This window comes from Rhinolophus sinicus, linkage group LG01 (genome assembly GCF_036562045.2).
Source record: "Rhinolophus sinicus isolate RSC01 linkage group LG01, ASM3656204v1, whole genome shotgun sequence".
NCBI lineage: Eukaryota > Metazoa > Chordata > Mammalia > Chiroptera > Rhinolophidae > Rhinolophus > Rhinolophus sinicus.
In genome coordinates this window covers 147,329,263-147,345,243 of record NC_133751.1, presented here as the reverse complement: position 1 = coordinate 147,345,243, position 15,981 = coordinate 147,329,263, and the positions used below count along the sequence as shown (strand labels likewise).

Here is a 15,981-nt window from a genome sequence, read left to right as displayed (position 1 = left end):
TACTACACAAGAATTTCCTTTTTCAATAATACCTGTCTAAAAATATGGTATCAGGAATAACAGAAGAGAGGATAAAGAGAGCAAAAAGCAAAATATATGGTCTATATTGCAGAAGACACAGCAAACAAGAAAAAGATGTAACACAAGTTCAATATCAATTAAACTAAGAATATCTAGCTAATGAAAAACCAGAGTAAAAGCTATACAGTGGAATATGATTAAATCAAAGAAAGCTTATCAAAAAGGACAATTTTGAATTTCTAGTTAAACATGACAGGTTATCTTCATACGAGTACATTTATTTTGGCCCCTCTTTTCAAAACCCCTATAAAATGAAGTGCATTAATCCAAAAGCTCTACCATGAAAAGAACAGGAAGCAGGGCCATAGAAGGCAAGAGATTTCAATGTATGTTTGGAAAATCCAAAGTAGAAGTAGAATAATTCAGCAGAGGATGAAACTACACCCTAGGTACTTAGAAAGTGGTAGAACTACAAGCAAAGCATTTGACCTTAGCACTCTGGAGAGAACCAAGACTTGGAGGTTCAAAGTACCATAAAAAGGGTTGAAAAGACAGTTGTTGAATTAAAATCTGTAGTTGGAGCAGTAAAACCCCAAAGTCTTCCCCTAGGTTCATTCTCCTAAAAATAGGATATTTGTTCTCTGGAGAATAAGGATCTCACAAGCAATCCCCCCCGCCCCAAATATACAATCATCTCTGGGGGGGTTAAGTATAAGGAATAAAAGAAAATCTATACACTCAATGTTGAGACCCAAGGACTCTTTCCTGGTTTTGTTTCTACAACGTTGTTTTTACTCTTGAATCACCAAACGGAACACCAGAAATAGGATTTCTGGATATCAACATTTTGAATGCTCCTAATTGCAAAGCTAGTTTACCTACTCCAAAGCAAAGTCCACTAGTCACCAAGAGTTTCTAATCAACTTTTTTAGTGCTTAATAGACAAACATCAAGGATCACTAGGTATCCAAGGAAGAGTTCCTATATGAAAGAACAAAGTTAACAATAAAAAAAAGGACTTGAGAGAAAATCTAGGGAAAGAAGCTAATTACTATCCTCAAAGGGATAAGACATTCATTCATAAATAATAACAGGATGCTTGAGAAAGCAAATACAGTATAATAAAAAGCCTACGGAAATTCACAATGTGATACACTTTTTAAAAAATGTGATACACTGAAATAAATTCAACGTAAGAATTGGGAGTAAACTGAGTAAACCTCCCAGAAGTAGAAAATGTAACTTGAAAATAAGAGAATTGTCCAAGGGAATTATCATTTGGCTGTAATATAGTTATAAAGAGAGAGAAGAAAATGGAGGAAAATAATTATCAAAAAAATGAAAGAATCTAGAATTAAAGATATAAATCTACACATTGAAAGATTCAAGAGTACTCAGCAAATCAAAGAAAGACCAACACTAAGCACAATTTATCATCGTGAAATTTCAGAACACCTATAAGTTACAAGAGAGAAAAAACAGGTCACATACCAAAGTAATCAGAATGGCTTCTTTAATTATACCTTTAAACACCTTTAAGACAATGAAGCAATAATTGTAGTACCGAGAAAAATGTCTGGCTTGAATTCCAATCTGACAACTAAACGTGAGATGGAGAAGAACAGGACACAATTTCAGATATGCACAATCTTTTAAAAACCAATCGAAAAATAAAACAAAAACCAGAGGAAGCTAAATGAAGAGCATGTGCTAGCGAAATGGGAGTGAGGAACTGAAGAACCAGACACAAAAGCAGAAACAGTAACAAAGGTTAAGTAGAAAGCATAGGAAACTTATCAAGACTGGAGCAGGACGACAGATAATGGAAGCAAAGTTCTAAGAAAAAAAATAGCATCAAATGGAAACTATTTTGGTATGTGGCAATTGGAAAAGAAAAGTGGAGTACTTAGAACAAGGGCAATTTAATAAATTTTCTAACTTTGGAAAATAGAACTATTAATCAAGAAAGGAGCTATTGCTGTGTTTGGGTGAACTCTTTACTATTTACATAGTTATAATAATATAAACAGTTTACTGATTTTACTGCAAACACGAGGTGGGTTGATGGTGGTTAGGGGAAGCAAGGACAATGATGAATAAGGAAAACATATATAATATTGAAAAATCATGAAATAACAGTACAAACACATCATTTAGAAACATGAAGGTAAATCCTAGAAGAGCTAAAAGTTGAGGTTTGCTGCCTTTGGAAAATGGGACTACGAATGAGAGAACAGGGTAGGGCAAAGGACTGCTGTTTTCCTGTTAAGTAAGATGATCATAGTTCCTAGTTTGCCTAGAACAGTCCTAGTTTATGGCCAGAAAAGTCCTAATTTGTGCTCATTACCCCAGGACAATTATTAATAGTGCTTGCGTTGTCTCTTGCAAGTGGCCTGGTTTGGATGATAAAGCATATGATCACTTCAGCTTTTTATAAGCTATACATCTGTACAAAATTTTATTTAAAAGAGGTGTTACGAATTAGACTTTTAAAGAAAGCATACATTAGGATGAATATTAATGGCTAAAACACTGACATGATATGCAAAAGCCCACAAATGATCTGACAAGCAGCAGATTAGTTATTTTATCAAGAAGGCTATGAAAATACTAAACAAGGGACCTTATTTGTGATCTGAGGGTTTTAAACAGAAAGAAAATATTTTTTAAGAGGTACAGGGTTACAGATGTTTCTTCAACAATAATAATGCTTCTTAATCCTACCTCTCATTGTTTACTTTGACTATATTTATACCCTTCTTACTTGCAGAATGAAACTAACCTAGTAGGAAATCTGCTCAAAACAAACCTCTTGAGAGAAGGCAAAGAGGCAGAGCCCTCTGAGAGAGAAAATTTATACCATATGAAACTATTTTTGGCAACTCTTCTACATAAATTGATTGAATTTTGACAACGTAGGTGTTACCAGAGAACTTATATAATTTGGTTGCGTAAGTTGTAGGTCAAAAGCACAAAAAGTAGCAAAGAAATTAAAAAGTGCAGTCCTTGAAAAACTTCTACCAGACCACTTACAAGGTAATATAAGGCATCTTTTTAAGTTCATTCATTCATCAAATAGTTTTTTAGCTGCTTAGTATGTGCTAGGCACATTAATTAATACTAAACAAGGGGATGAGGTGCGGGGACATCAAATGGGACAGTGATTATCAAGAAGATGTAGTCTAGTAGAGAACAAACAAGCTACATAACCACATAATTTAGTTGTTAAGTGCTAGAAAGGAAAAGGTATCAGCAAAAATAACACACTAGCAGGAAAAAGGTATTTGAAAGGTATTAATGCTTTTAATCAAGACTTAAAGAGTGCAACAAGCTGAAATCAACAAACAAGACAAAAACTCATAGACACAGACAACAGTTTAGTGGTTACTAGAGGGTGAGGGGTGAGGTGGGTAGTAGATGAGGGTAAAAGGGGTCAAATATACAGTGACGGAAGGAGACCTGATTCTGGGTGGTGAACACACAACGTGATATATAGATGATGTATTATAGAATTGTACACTTAAAACCTATATAATTTTACTAACCAATGTCAGCCCAATAAATTTAAAAAGAAAAAGAGTACAACACAAGAAAAGATCTTATGTATAACCTTTCCACAATGGTCAATACAATGATATGATTTCACAATTGGACAGTCAAGCTCTGTTTGATAAGATAAAAACGTACCACACCAGGGCTGGCTTCATAGTGTGACCTATACAGACGTTCAGGGCCCTAAGCTTGTTTAAAAGCTCTGCTGTTGACATCTTGAGCTTCTTAATTTCATCTTTGAACTTGTGCTTTATAGGTGAAGTCAGGACAGTGGAGCATACGCATAAGAGATAGTTACCCGTCTTCCATGTCTTCCAACTCAATTGCATACAGCACTCATCATTTCTATGCAACTTACATAACACAATTCGTACTCTGAGACTCCCCGAAGTCCTAGCATCATGGGTTCAACTGGAATGTGCTTAAGTTCCTTATCAACAAATATGACCAAAGCTGAGGCACCAACAGTTGCAAAAGGCCACATTTTCCATTGTCCAGAACTTGCTTCAAATGCAGAAAATAAGGTAATGAGCCACAAAGCCTCAAAAATCTTATGATTAATATTTGGGAGTTTTACTTTACTGAATTTTTCGACTTTGGAAATAAAGTCTCTTGAGTAAAGCTGTTATTTAACTGTTAGTTTACATAGTCATATTTTTAATTATGTTAAGTGTACCCTCACCTTGAGGAATTTTAATAGTGACTGACATAAGCAACAGTAGTGGAAAACAGGTATTCATACCAACTCCACAATTTATGTGCTCTATTTCATAAACCCGTGGGGTTGTTAGATACTAAAAAAACTGACTACTTTTTTTGTAGGTAATTTCATTCTCCTAGGAAACTCTGAAGAGCTTGTTAAAGGAAAGTTCATGTTTTAGGTGGCCTGGAACATTATAAAGGATCTTTATACCAAAAAAAAGGTTTTCCTACTTAAAAACAGCACAATTCAAATCTATTCGGTCCAGGTAAAAAGCCTGAAGGCACTAACTCTATCTGACATGCAAAATTCTATAACTGGTTCTATGCTTGATATTATCTGTAAGTTACCAAGGTCTCATAATCACAAGCTAATTAAACACAACTGAAAAACATCTCACAACTTACACTAGAATACAAACAAATTTAAATTAAATTTTACAATGTTTTTCAACAAGACTTTACTTGGATATCAGGCCTACTCTGAATAAACCAACAAAGTCTGTCTCTAAGAATACCAAGCTAGGCTCTGTCTAAAGGAAAACTCACCATTAATCTACGAGTTTTCTTCTTTTGTATTTTATCCTACGAATAATGGCACCATTTCCCAAAATAAATCTTTCAATTGTTTCCTACTAATTTAAAACGGAAGTTTAAATTCTTTGGCCCAGCATCCAGAACTCTAACCTACCCTTTTCACTTAATTTCCAACTACCACTTGGAAAAAACAAAACAAAAACCTAGTTCCAGCTCACTTTTTAAGAGTTAGTTACTGAGTGCTTAACCATCACATTTCCAGAGTTTAGCACATCTCCTGAACTCATATTTCAGGAGTAGGGGACTGAATGGAATTAAATAAATATGTAAATACTATGATAAGATGTAATAGCAGATATATACAAAATGTTATGGGGGAGAATCTTCAGTTCTTGATAATGGCAAAATATTCAAACCAATCCTTCCCCTCAATCAATGAAAAATATTAAATAAAACATAAAGAACATCCTTTTCAAAGCAATGAAGGGATGACAAGATAATAAGGAATTACTACGTAAATAATAAAGGGAAAACGGGAATCTGAAAGATATGAAAGTACAAAAAGCCACTTTTGCGCTCAGGGTATTTGTAAATCCAGAAAATTTAAATTTCAATTTGCCAGTCTCACATAAGGAAATCAAACCCCAGACATGCACAAGGTTTGGAATCTATTAGGCATCACAATCAGCTGGACTCCAAAGGTCTCCAACAACAGGGTAAGAGTCAAACCAGAAGTAAACCAGTTCTTGTGCATGTTGGCAGCTAAGGTTGCTATTTCCTGGACAGCAAATTAAGGTTAAACCTTCAATTAGGTTTAAGGTGGTCCTAACCTAGTACGCCACCAAGTACCTGACAGAAGCAAACACAAATCTTCCTGGAGGAATATGCCTTCATGCTAGGCTTCAGATTATATCTACAATCTTTCAAGTATAATGAGCAGGAGATAACTAAGCATACAATGAAATAAGGCACCATAAACAAGGTCCTTGAGATGCAACACATGAGAGATAAAATAGGCTAGCAAAAATGTCAAATCAAGTATTTCAGGTAGATTATATACAACAACTATATTTGCAATACTTAAATGAAGAGAGCTTAAAAATATGTGCAGGGAAAAGAACACATAAAAATCAAAGCACTTGAAAAATGAACTAAAATTTTAGAACTGAAAAATACAATAAACATAATTAAATGTAAATGACACAAGGATGAGACACACCCAAAATGGAGAACATTCTGTAAGATAACTGGCATGGATTCTTCAAAAAGTCAACGTCACAAGAAAAAAAATATGAAAGCACTGTACTGTTCTAGTTTGAAACTAAACAAAATCAAATGCAATGCATGAACCTTTATTGAATCCTTATTCAAAAAAACAACAGGAGGGAGCAGCTGGCCAGCTCAGTTGGTTAGAGCGCGGTGCTCTTAACAAGGTTGCTGGTTCGATTCCCCACATGAGCCACTGTGAGCTGCGCCCTCCACAGCTAGACTGAAACAACTACTTGACTTGGAGCTGATGGGTCCTGGAAAACACATTTAAATAAAAGTTTAAAAAAACAGAACAAAAAAACCCCAGGAAGTTTGAATATAGACTGAATTTTAGCAACGTGTCGCGATGTCTCCAACTTAATACGAAATGGTTCTAAAATAACAATACATATTTTAGAAAATAAGCACTACATGTAAAGTTACATATAACCTATATAGATACAAAGCAAATACAGCAACTAATATTAACTTCTGAATGTAGGTGAGGTTATATGGATATTAATTTTACTGTTTTCTCAACTTTTCTGTACTTGAATATTTTCAAGCAAAATAAAACACACAAAATTGGGGGGAAGTGTTTCATCTCTCCTTGGTATTAAGATAGCCACAAATCACTCCTACTCTACCATGAATAAGCCAGATAATCTACTATATCACTTTTATTGAGTCCACCAGAACTGAGATTGCAAGGCACTCAAATGAACTGAAATACAAAGAATGGCAAGACCCTCCAACAAAGAGAGATGGGACAAAGATGACCACCATAAAAGCTGGTAAGAAACAAGTCAAATTTTCTCAAATTCTTAAAGTCCTGAAGGCCAAATATTTGCTAGTATGACAGTTTAGAAACTCTGGGAACCTCAATATAAAATGTCTCTTCCACAGGCCTCCACTGGGTGTTCAAAAGAAAGAACGAGGACAAACAGGAGGCCTGGCCTGGCAGTCTCCGTTTCTGGAGTATGACCACACAGGGCCTGCCTATTTTTAAGAGAAGGAGAACCTGAAGAGGCTAGGCTCATCCATGCTCCACTCTGCGTGAGTACAAGGTAAGAACAGCTGTTGCTAGGAAAGGGGTAGGAAATCCAATTTCTGCATCTATACAAGGCAGATGGTCTTGTGGCCACTGGAGAAGGGCTATGAAACCTGCCTGCCCCAGACACTCCTCCAGTACAAGGCAAAGATCAGCTGGAAGTGACGGGGTGGTGGCAGTAATCTGCCTGCACTCTAGACTCCACTGCAGGAGGCAGGGAGAAGGGCAGAAATCTTGGGACAGCCCCACCTCTGAGGATAAGGCACACAGAGTTGCCTAAGACTGGAGAAGGATGCACAGAGCTAAGAACACTCCCATTCACCATGAGCTTTGGTCCAAGAAGCAACAGCAGTCCACTGCTGACGCTGCAGCTAGAGAAAGAATACTGAAAGGAACCCTGCCAGCCCAGGTCTCGCGTGAAGCACCACGGAGCGGCTGTCCACTACTGCAACAGTGAACGGCCACTATGTGATGCTTAATGTGCTTTATCTGAAGGTCAATAAAGCAATCATAAAGCTCAAACCCAGCTCAACTACATCCTAAACCAACTCAACCCCCCACAGTAAGTCAGACAGAAGCGGAGTTTGTACATTTCCAGGCACACATATCCCAAAGTCTCTACTGTTTTTTCATTTACAGGATTTGGCATTCAATCAAAAATTACACCACATATTTCAACAACATGGATGGACCTAGAGGGTATTATGCTAAGTGAAATAAGTCAGACAGAGAAAGATAAATACCATATCACCTCATTTATATATGGAATCTAAAGAACAGAATAAACGAGCAAACAGAACAGAAATAGACTCATAAATACAGAGAACAAACTGATGGCGGCGAGAAGGAAAGAGGGTTGAGGGGATGGATAAGGAAGGTGAAGGGATTGAGAAGTACAAATTAGTAGTACAAAATAGTCACGGGGATGTGAAATATAGTATGGGGAATACAGTCAATACTGTAAAAACTATGAATAGTGTCAGATGGGTACTAGGCTTATTGGAGACCACTTCATAAATTATATAAATTCCTAACCACTACACTGTACACCTGAAACTAATTAATTAGGTTGGTGCAAAAGTAATTGTGTTTAAAATGATAAAAATAATTGCAAAAACTACAATTACTTTTGCACCAATCTAATAAAACAATATTGAGTGTCAACTATAATTTTAAAAAATATACATAATCACAGGATGTTAAGTACAGTATAGGAAATATAGTCAGTCTTATTGTATTGTAATAGCTATGCAGTGTAAGATGGGTAGCAGACTTTTAGGGTTTATCATTTTGTGAGATGTGTAAACATCTAATCACTATATTGTTTTGTACATCTGAAACTAGTTTAAAAAAAAATTTACACCATACAAAAATACAAGGAAAAGAAAATAAAAAAAATCAATCCATTGCTAAGTCAGTGGAACCAGAAGAAGAGGGAGCCCCAAGGTAGCAAAGCGGGGAACTGATGAATTTGAAAAATAAGGAACTGGGAAATAGGCTAGATGCAAATTATCCAGACTGAATCATGGAAAAACATATGATGGTAAACACAGGTGAGAGTTTAAGAGACACTAAGGAAGAATAAGAAAGTCTTTAGTACATTTGAGTTATATAGAAGGAAAGAACTAGGGCAGAGAAAAAAAACCAGAGCTACTGGCTGAAAATTTCCCAAAACTGATGAAGGCTCTGCATCAAAAACACCAACAAATACCAACTAGAATAATTAACAATTATACTAATAGCTAGATTACTCAAACCAGACTGTTGACAATCATTATACTTTTAAAAAATCTGAAAATGTTATGGGACTATTGAGCAGTAAGCCAAAAGTTCCAGATAAGAGACTTCAAAGGAGGTGAGCTGACCTCTGAAGAATGAAAACAGAAAAAGAGGAAGAAGGTATAAAGATACTAAAGATGTTGAAAATGTAAGCGTGAGGGGGTGAAATTAAAGGCATGGAAAGGGAGAGGAACACGGGAAGGACTCTGAAGGAAATCAAATGCAGATTATATCCAGACAGTAAAGGCAATCTTGTGTTCTCTGCTTAGGAGTCTGTACTTTAATAAGGCAACAGTTTTGAAGTTTTTTACCACCAGTAATTTGTACATTTTTTCCTTAAGGATCCCAGAAATTATGTTCCTGATAATTAGAGTTCTTAAACATGAAACAATTAGTAGTCTAACAAAACTTTACCTATTTTGCCTAACCTTAATAGATTCATACACAGCTTCCTGCAATTCTCATAATACTGAAACTCCGTAATTAATTGTATTACCTTTGTGGAACTGTGGGGGAACAAACTACTGATACAGGCTACAGGCTTAGGAGCTACTCAAGATTTTGAACCAGCATCACGTAAACAAACAAAAAAACCCAAAGTAAATCAGTATTAAGAACAAGTCATTAGGAAGAGATACGGTGGCTCCAAGACAAATGAGTGAAGGCCCAAAGTAAATGGATAGAAGGCAGAGACAATACATCTCAAATAGAAAAGAGTGGTGGGGAGGGATTCTTCAGTTACTGAAGAACTAGAACACATGTGCGCGCACACACTTTTTCCCACGGAGTTGGGAGTGGAGGACAAGGAGACACACACTACCACGAGCTGGTTTTAAGGAATGAGTAGTCCGAAGTGCCCAGAAAAGGTCTAGAAGCATGTCAGAAATAGTTTACAAAACACAGGAGGAGCAGTCTGGGGAGAAAATACTTTCAATCACTTACGTTGATTTACTTTTTCCCGTATACATACAGTATCTCCTTGCCTTCTCCCAGTACTGTACCTTCCATCTGGTCAGCTTTAGTGCCCCCGCCCCTTCACTGACTACATCTAATTAGTAGAGTTTGGGCACTGTGAAAAAGTAAACTGAAAAACTTCAGGCAGTATATAAGAAAACGCATGGCACAGAGGAGGTCTACCTAGCACCCTACTTAAGAGTGAAGCTTTTTGCCTGAGCACTACCACAAGTTGCCTATCAAACAGGGCTTGGATTTTGGGTTTATTACTAAATTTGGAAAAGCTGTGAATTCCTAAGATCAGAGAAACAGCAGTATAACACTCAAGTTTTTCATTGATTCTGCTTATAAAGAGATTTGTTCTGGATCTGCCAAGTCACACAGTAGTCATAAACCAAATAACCAGATTAACAAAAAGGCCCTAGCCCTATCCATATTAAAAAACAAAACAAAAACTAAGCCTTCTCTTATTTTAAATGCATTCATTAATAAAGGGTATTTTTTTCCAAAATAGGAAACTGAGGCTTGGCAAGATATATTAAGCATTGCCCAATTTTCAGCACATGAGCCAATTCCTAACTATTGTATTTATAAAAACAGGATACTTAAGAGTGCAAGCTTTGATGTCTGTCAAAGCTGGCACTCAAAGCTGTCTCCTTTACTTAGTGCGACTCCAGGCTTAATCTCTCTAATGATGAACTCCTTTACCTATGAAAATAGGAATAACAGTACCAACTTCACAGGTACACTGTGAACTTTGCTGGCACATCGTATGCATTCAGGAAATGCTAGCTATTATTAAGCAATGTCATCAGTGTTAAAAGATTTTCCTTACAGCTTAGTAGACATTCTATTGGCTTTTCATTATTTGAAATTTGTCTTTAACACATAGAAAAAAATTTTTTTAACTCATTCACATTAATGTATACGAAGATAATCACTGGAGGGTAAAGAAACTTATATACCTTACATACATAAGTACACGCATAAAAAATTTGGAAAAAACAGCCATTGACATTTTACTGTATCTCTGGGTGGGTTTTGTTTTCTTCTTTTTTCTTAGTTTTCCAAAATTTATTTAATGTACTTGGTCTTACTTTGATAAATAACAGAAAAAGTTATTTGCAAATGAAAAGACATGTTTTTCACAACTTATATTACAATAAAATCTATAAAAAACAAAGACTAATTCGCTTTCTAAATTGCAGTGCTGCTGGTTTATACTCGTTAGTATCTACATGCCACAAAGTAATAAATATTAAACAATAAAGTACTATTCTAGTAAATACTAAGTGGAAGGTAAGGTTAAAATCTTCACAAGGTAAAAACTTCACAAAATGCAGTTGAGATTACCTGAGTATGTCTTAAAATTGTTTTCATTATGAAAAATTTCAAACACACACAAAAGTAGAGACAATAATGAACCTCCATGGACAATCAACAGTCTTCAACAATTAACCTATCATGTTTTTTATTTTATTCACTATTTTAAAACAAATCCCAATCATGACATCAATAAGGATGTGTGTTCTTAAAATGTTCTAAGCAACCTGTGGTAAATGACAAAATACAGCTATAAATCCTTCCCATCCAAGTTTGCACACTCCTCTGCGTTGTGATGCTGTTGCTGCCCAGGAAGAGGTGAAATCTTACTTCCCCACCCTTTGAATGTGGGCTAACCTCGTGAGACTTACTCTGACTAAAAGAATGCAGTGTTAAGTGACATTATATGATCTGCCAGGCTGTAAGAAGCCTTATAGCTTCCACTTAACTTCTCTTGGGTTGTTGTTTTAAGAACCCCTGGTCATAAAAGAACACATGGAGCAAAGCCTAAATGTTAACCAACACCAACTGCCAGACATGTGAGTGATGCCATCTTGGAACCTGCAGCCGGAGAAATCCTTCAGCTTACTGCTGGTACATGAGACAACCCAGGCAAAACCCGTATAACTGTCCAACAAGCACTCAGAACTGTAAAAAAAAACAGTTTTAATCCACTAAATTTTGAGGCAGTTTGCTATGCAGCAACAAAGCTTCATAACTTATCCTAACTTTTACTGTCCTACAATTACTACATCAACATACACCCATGAAAAATCTGATTCAATTTCAGGGTCTTTGAATTTGTCTTAAAAATGCAGGGGACTTGTAGTTACTGAATTAGCAAACATTACTATACAATAAATTCATGGCATGAAGGACCAAGTTATCACACAAAATACCAGTGTACTGTAACAGTCAATTGTCTTCCAGAAATATAAACACAGTTACAATTCCATTATTTACCTCCACTTGGTATAATATCCTTTTGTTTAAAAAAAAATCTGCTTCTGGGGAAATTTTTTTTCCTCAAAGGAAGTCCTAGTGTTTTCTTGATCTTCGTAAACATGGAGACGTGGAAGCTAAGGGTGGTCACACGAAGCAAGCACTTTAAAAGCACAGAACTTCTTAGGTCTTTTGAGAAATGCCTCTTGATTTTTAGCTTACAAATATTTAAGACACAGGTACTAGTATACCCAGGTCTTAAAAAATATAAGTAGAAAAAAGTTTAACATCTCCATGAGAAATATTACTATGATGTTAAGTCTACATTACAGTACTTTATGAGATAATCTGTTCTCCTTTGAAGTACATGTTTAATGTGTTAAGTCTCAAATTTCAATCTTCATCAAGTGGAAACCATTTTAGGGTTTTTTCCTGGAAAGTGAGAAATACATTACACTGAAGTGCAATGATCATAATGGAAAGATGAGAACTAGATTTTAAGATTCAAAATTTGCCCTCTTTTAAAGCTGTTGACAAAAGTGGGTGTAGAGCAGTAGGTGATTTTAAAACCAGGTATTCAACTGATCTAGTCTAACCGGTAGAGTCACAGAGAAATATATTTGAGAGCAAGAAAAACCAGCTTTGATCACATGAGCTGAGACCAGAGTAGAAAAGTTAAAAATTAAGGTCAGTGAAAATTAAAACCCAGCCAACTCTCAAATTATAATTTTATCCCCCTCTTTTGGGTTCATCTTATGATTAGCAATTATATCAAAGATAGAATTTTTGTAAAATAATGATTTGTGAGAAGATAAATTATTTTCATTGTAACAGAATTCTGCTTTTGTAAACTCAAGTGTATCTTAGTGGAAACTCAAAATTTTACTCATTTTAAATTGAAATCATCTTGATGTGATCAGTTGTTGCTTCTGTTAATTAAGTTACAAGATTGATTAGTTCTTAAATTTATTGGTTAAAAATGAGGTCTGATGAAAGCCTGTGCATTTCCCACTTTATTATCGGCACTGGCACTTAATTATCTGTAGTAACAGAAGTATGTATCAGCAAAGATAACAAAAACATTTTTATTTGCTTTAGAAATTCAATAGTTCTCCATTCCCATAGAGCACTAATTTTGTAAAATACAGAAGGTCTTTTACGTCATGCTAACCTTCCATTCAATTTGTTTCAGCTATGAAGAACAAACTGTCCAGTCCTAAAACCATGATTCCATGACTTTGCAGTTTCCTCATCAAACTCTTAGTTATCCTTCCATCTCAGTTAAGGCAAGACTTCAGGTAACATTTTCCCCATGATTAAACACCCCTCTTCTATGCTCCCACAGTGCTACCATGCACTTAACTAAGATAATAGCAATAGTTGTTGATATGTTAGTCTGATGACTAAAGTGTGTGTTGTGGAGGGTAGATGCTGTCAAGCTTATTCTTGTAATGTGAAGCCCTAATCTAGTAGCCAGGCTACAACAAATAACAAATTATCAAAAAAATGTTTTATATTATACAATAATTTTGTACTATTACAATTATTTCCCTAAAATATAATTATTAAAATGTGTGTAATTCTTGACAATATACCAGATGACGAATTGTGTGAAGTGGATAGAGCCAATTAAAAATTGGCTGAATCGGTGCTATGGATGACTTTTTACATCCAAGTTGATTATGTGGCACCTTCAAGTAAAACCTCTGGGCATGTCTATATATAGGGGCATCTTTGTGCTTTATCCAGGAAAATAAACTCTTCTGCCAATGTGGCAGAAGGAGTAATCACTTGTACTTAAGTAAGTAGGAATTTTTAATCTTATTCAAAATATCAGACCCAGCATGTAACGTTGGAAAGAACCCAAGATTATGCATACCCACCATGCTTACATCTATGGTATAATTTAGGGCAAAATAAGAGTTGTAAAAAGTTCTTACCTAAAAACATTTGTAGCAGAGAACTTAAATAAATATGTATGTTGTGTGTGAAGCAGTCAGCACTTGATGGGGAACACATTAGAGGCAGAGAAAAACTTTAAGGTTATTCGGACCATAATTCGTGAATATAAACAACTGGACATCAGATATCAATTCCAACTGTTTGTATCCATTAAAAATACACTCCACAAGTATTAGGTCCACCAGTATCTTGACTGCTACACACTACCCCATCTAATTGAATGCCCTCTTCAAGTCTAGGAATTAACTGCTATACTTCTAAGGAAATCTGAGAGGTTAAATAATTTCGGCAAAATCAATACTCAAACCCAGATCTTCTGACCCTAACGCTTCATACATCACTGATGTTTCATCACAAATGCTGTAGAGCTGTAAATGAAATACTGAGCCCATTTCTGAAACAAAATTTTATCTCATGAAAAACCCTAGCTACATTATGTCTGCCTTAACAGTATACTACTTGATTTTCAAATTAAAAATTCATCTTTAACCTTACCTCTTAGTTCCACACAGAAACGGATAAACGGGATAAGAAAAGGGGAGACTTAAAATAGGGAAAAAAAGAAAAATACCTAATTAGTCCTATATAACCGGGGAAAAAAATCTTACTAAATTCAAATTAACAGGGCACATTTACTCTTTAGAGTGCCAAACGACACTAGTCGTGATGAATTTATTACCAAGACAAGAGTTTCCCCCCATATATTATTTACATCTGTACGCAGGAAGAAGTATTAATTGTAGTAGTTTTGATGTGTTTGTACACGTTCTGAAGTCTTTACTATGCAGTTTCATGAAAAATGAGGGAGCACTCTACTACCGGCGCCTTCTGTATTTTTCTTACGCCAACAAACAGGTCCGTTTTTAAATATATATTCAATTTGAAGAACATATAATTTACCACAATACCAAAAGCCCCCAACGTGTCATGATATCCAAGAACTGGAACATCTATGAGCAAATCTTCCCCGCATCTAAGAAGCTGGAGAAAGACCCTTCAATTCGAGGCTGGGTTGGTAGAGCCCGAACCCTCGCCAGCTTCAACATCGCGCTCACTAACTACCTCGCTCCGGTGGGCTCTCCTTAACCCACGGAAAGAGGAGGCCGCCAAAGTAAAGGTTCAAGCTCCCTGCCCTCGCCCACCACGCGTCTGGAGGACGTACGATCTGAGCCCCTCCGCCCGTCACAAACTCCACCGCGGGACGGAGGGCCACCGGCAGAGGAGGCTGCGCCCGGCATCCTTCGTACCCCGCGGTGCGCGGAGGAAGCGGCCTCCGCTCCCCCCAGGCCTACACTACGTTTCCTCCCCTCCCCCACCCGCGGCCTGGACTAGAACCACTTCCCCCAGGAGAAGCCCGAGCTGTGCAGCTTATTACCTCGGCTCCGGAGCTGGCACTGAACAGGGAGTGACCCGCCCAGTCCTAGGACCACACCGTCGCTTTCCTCCGCCCAGTTCTAAGACTCCAACTGAGGCACAGTAGTCGGCAGCGAAACACAATGGCGACCGCCCCACTCCCCGATCCGGCGCAGAACCAGCTGCCACCGTTAAATGCCCCTCCCTTCTCCTCCTCCCCCGCAGTTCGCGGACTCCGCCGTCTTCTCGCGAGAGTGGCCGCGCTGCGGCGATCCGAGCGCTACCGGAGGACTCGCCGTGCCCCACCGCGGGGTGGTGCTCTGATTGCGGCAACCGTTGAAGGGCTGTCCCGGAAGAGGCAGCGAGGCGCCACCGGTAAGCGCTGCGGCTGGTCGGCCGGTGGGCTGGCGGCTGGGCCGGCGAATGTGCGGGCGCCAGGTTGCGGGGCGCTGAAGGCCCAACCCTGGTTGGCCGCCCTCGCTCAGCTGGCAAGGGGCTGTGAGCTAGTCCTCCGCTCCCCGGCGCCTTAGTCCCTGTTACAGGCTCGTGCTCCCTCCAGC

The 15,981-nt window shown here is 37.4% G+C and overlaps 1 protein-coding gene across 7 annotated transcripts in view; it reads right to left on the bottom strand.

The window, feature by feature from the left end:
- The window catches only part of MARCHF7 (membrane associated ring-CH-type finger 7), a 54,072-nt gene extending 38,440 nt beyond the window's left edge, over positions 1-15,632 (bottom strand). For 3 of the 7 annotated variants that reach the window (XR_002137005.2, XR_012497707.1, XM_019727254.2), the window contains exon 1: positions 15,444-15,630. The gene's annotated coding sequence lies outside the window, so the exon portion shown is untranslated. Of the gene's footprint in view, positions 1-14,563; positions 14,612-15,443 lie in introns of all 7 variants that reach the window. The other 4 variants (XM_074337055.1, XM_019727257.2, XM_019727255.2 and 1 more) reach the window with 4 other exon arrangements.
- Between the last annotated feature and the right edge of the window lie 349 nt (positions 15,633-15,981).